The following is a 3,525-nucleotide window of genomic DNA, read 5'->3' on the forward strand; positions in this document are numbered from 1 at the left end:
GCAGCTTCGTTGTTCCCATACAGCATTGCATCTGACAGAGGAACTGTCTCCTCAGCACAAGTGAATCAGGAGGCTGAAGCCTCTGCGATCTTCTGTTATCATTCGCCTTATCCCTCAGAAGCAGCTGCTTCCCAGAATGATATGGAAAGTCTTCTGAAGCCTCCATGGTGGTGTCACCCAGTACTTGCTGCTTTGAGAGGTTAGAATACTGTCTGAGGGTGTGGGATGTGTCCTGAAGTGGTGACTGTGATGTTTCCTTCAGACAGCTCAGATCAATACTGAAGGGTGGACGTGAATGCAGGACCTCTCACTGTAACAGCAGGTTCTGATCACAAACCTTGATTCTCTTTCCTGGTTTTCTGGGTTCCGCTAGTTTAGAGGCCTTAATAATTTGGGAAGAAATGCTTCTAAGGGACATAACTTCGTTGAAGTAGAAGTGGAGACAGCCTCTGGCCATTTGTCTACTTTGAACAGACAAAGGGGGGGTTACAGTGTTGGCTGGGGGGATTATATCAAAGAAAATGGTCACCCTATGCAATAGAGGCAGGGGAAACTGAGAAAATTCAGGCAATTCCCTGGCAAACTTCCTGATACTCAGTGACAGGTCAGTAGAGTATAGCAGCATTACACTGGCAGAGCTACCAAGGGTATGCTTATATTAGCAGTAAAAGTTTAGGTCATTCTACCATCTAAATAACCCAATCAGCTGAAGCTTTAAGGGAAAAGAAACAAACAACTATGGCCTTATAACTTTTACAGTAAATGGTCTTTAATCACCATTTATTTTTGACTACTATTTACCTTGATTTTATAGAGATGGTCTGCATCTTCTAGTCTGTCAGTCATATGACAGGATTGGAATAGAGCTAAAAACAATGGATATCCTCTGATAGAGCAGAATGTGGATTTGGAAGTTCTCCCTGGTGGGGAGCAGGAGCTGGGCGTATGTGAGTAAGTTACATCACACCTCCTGGAAGCATAGGAAGATTGGATGTTGATGTTAGGTAGTAAGAGGGGTGGACTGCAGTGAATATCTAGGGATTTTTTTTCCCCTGTAGATCTAGGTACCTCCACTCCATGTGAGTATGTAACTGGTAAGAGTCACTTTCATTTCTATGGTAGGAAAATATTTGAAAATCCTTTCTTAGCTAGTCTTGCAGCTCGTGCTTGGGCAGCAGCAGTGGGATCTTCAGACACTTCTGGTCTGTGATTTTGTGTGTGTTTGTGTTTCTGGCTGAGTCTTGTTCTAAGTGATTATGTGGGCTGTACACTCCTTATAAGCTCCTTTTCTGCTTTAAATCATGACAAGTGTGTTTCTGATTTGGCCACTGAGTAGAAACACTTAATCCTCTGGCATTCTCCAGCTTTGCGTAAGCTGCTGTTCCATTCTCTAGATATATGGGTGGCCCAGCCTGTCTCCTTAAGCCTGTGTACCCACTGACTCTCACCTTAAATGCTGACACCTTAGTATAACCTTGATACCTACGTATGGGTAGCATCTGTAGGATTGTGGTTGGACCTGCTGGTGAGCCTTCCTGTATGAGTAGGTGGCCTTGGCTTGCTTACCCATCCAAGGGTGGTTTCCTTTAGAGTCCCCTGTCCTGTTGACCTTGCACCTGGCTGTGCTCAAGGACCACCCTGGGGCTCAGTACCCTGCCTTCAACTTATCTGGAGGAAGCCTACCAGCAGTTATGTGAAGCCGATGCCCCTCTTATCCCTGATCCTTGTGGGCCTCTGTGCACCCCTGACCCAGAGGCCTGTTCCTGGGTGTTTCCCGCATAGCTCAAAGTCCTGAGTGCAAGATGCTGAGCTCTTTTCCAAACCCAAGGGGGAGAAGTTGTTTAGGCTGGTCCTATTCTTTGTCTTGAACCCCCTCCCCACCCCTGGGCTCCTGAGGGCTGTGGCAGCTTGAGCACTAGATTCAATATCCTCTCATCCCTCCCGTGGACACAACACACTGCTTGGCTTGGCCCTCTCACTCCAGCAGTGCTTTGCTTATTCTCTCAAACTCACCAAGTACCTGCTGAGGTCTCTGGGATTGGGATGGACTTGACATCACTCCTGTCCTGTTGACCTCAGTACCAGGTGGGCCAAGGGGCCCTTGTTGAACTTGAACCACAGTATGAACCTGATGTGCCAGGTTCAGGTGGGGTGAAAGCTAGAGATGGAGCACTGAGTAAGACAGTCCTTATCATAGACCCAGGAGTGCAGAGTTGTCCCAGATCCTATCTACTGCCGCTCTTCATGTCTACCTAAATTACTGTAAGTGGTTCTTAACTGGTCTCTGGGCTTCCATGTCTGTTCCCCTCCCTCCCATCAATATTTCAAGTATAATTGTCCTAGGCACATACCAACATGGCTCCCAGTAGAAATTCAGACAATCTCTTCAGCAGAGCCCTCATTAACTCTAGTAATTTCTTCTAGAAACAGACGTCTCATGCCTATGCCTTCTTGGGCTGTTTCCTGTGCCTAGAACTCCAAAGCCCGTTTGTGCCAAGGAGGTGGTGGCAGCGGTGCTTGGCACAAGACTCAATCGTCTCCTCAGCCTGAGGAAGGTAGGCTGACTGGCAAATGCTTTCTTCCCTCTGCTACCAGCCTGGCTGTCCCGAGAGAGCCTCTCACAGGGCCACCACAGGCTCCTGAGTATTTGCTCCATGCCTAGCTGTGATGCTCTGGGAGGGGGAGAGGAAGAAACATGTGGCTCATGAAGAGATGACTGTTCACTGGGCACTTAGTGTGCTCCTAAGCACTCCCTATGCGTTCGCTCACTAGGTCCTCATGATAGCCGTGTGGAAGGTACTATGGTCTTATAGGTTGAGGAAACTGAGGCCCAGAGAAATAATTTGCCCAGGGTCATACATTTGGGGGGGTGGTAGAACCAGGGTTTTGTATAGTTCTAGCGTGTATATTTTCCCCCAGTTTCTTATGAGAACTCAAGCATAGCCCAGTTTACAGAACTTTACACTGGGCACCCATGCTGTTAATCTCACTAAGCTTGTTTATTCCTTATCCACCCCTATAGCCCATCAATCTCTTGTTTTTGATACATTTTAAAATAAGTTGTAGACAGCTGTATACTTCCCCTAAACACATCAGCGTGAATATTAACTAGAGTTCAAGACTCTTGATGTAAAATTGACATGAACTTACACTCAATCACCATGCTCTACTGCCTCCGTCCACAGGTAACACGAGGCAGACCAGGCCATCATATGGTCACGTTTGCATATGACAGTCCCGTACACATTTGCAGAGGATTTGGGATTATGAGGGTAGATAAGACTCTGCTAATGGAGCTCACACCAAATGCAGAACCAAGCAGCACCGAGAGGATCTTGCATGTACAGTTGGAAGCACAGGCGTGAGGCTCTTCACGCAGAGAAGGCAGGTCAGGGAGGGTTTCGTGGAGAAGGTGCTGCATAGAGTTTTGAAGTAAGACGATGGCAACTAGCCACAAATGGCATCTCGGGTGGCAGACACAGCCTGTGCAAAGGCAGGGAGATGTGAGTTGGCGTGGCTTCCACA

The sequence above is a fragment of the Galeopterus variegatus genome, unplaced genomic scaffold, assembly GCF_000696425.1.
Source record: "Galeopterus variegatus unplaced genomic scaffold, G_variegatus-3.0.2 Scaffold3849, whole genome shotgun sequence".
Lineage (NCBI taxonomy): Eukaryota > Metazoa > Chordata > Mammalia > Dermoptera > Cynocephalidae > Galeopterus > Galeopterus variegatus.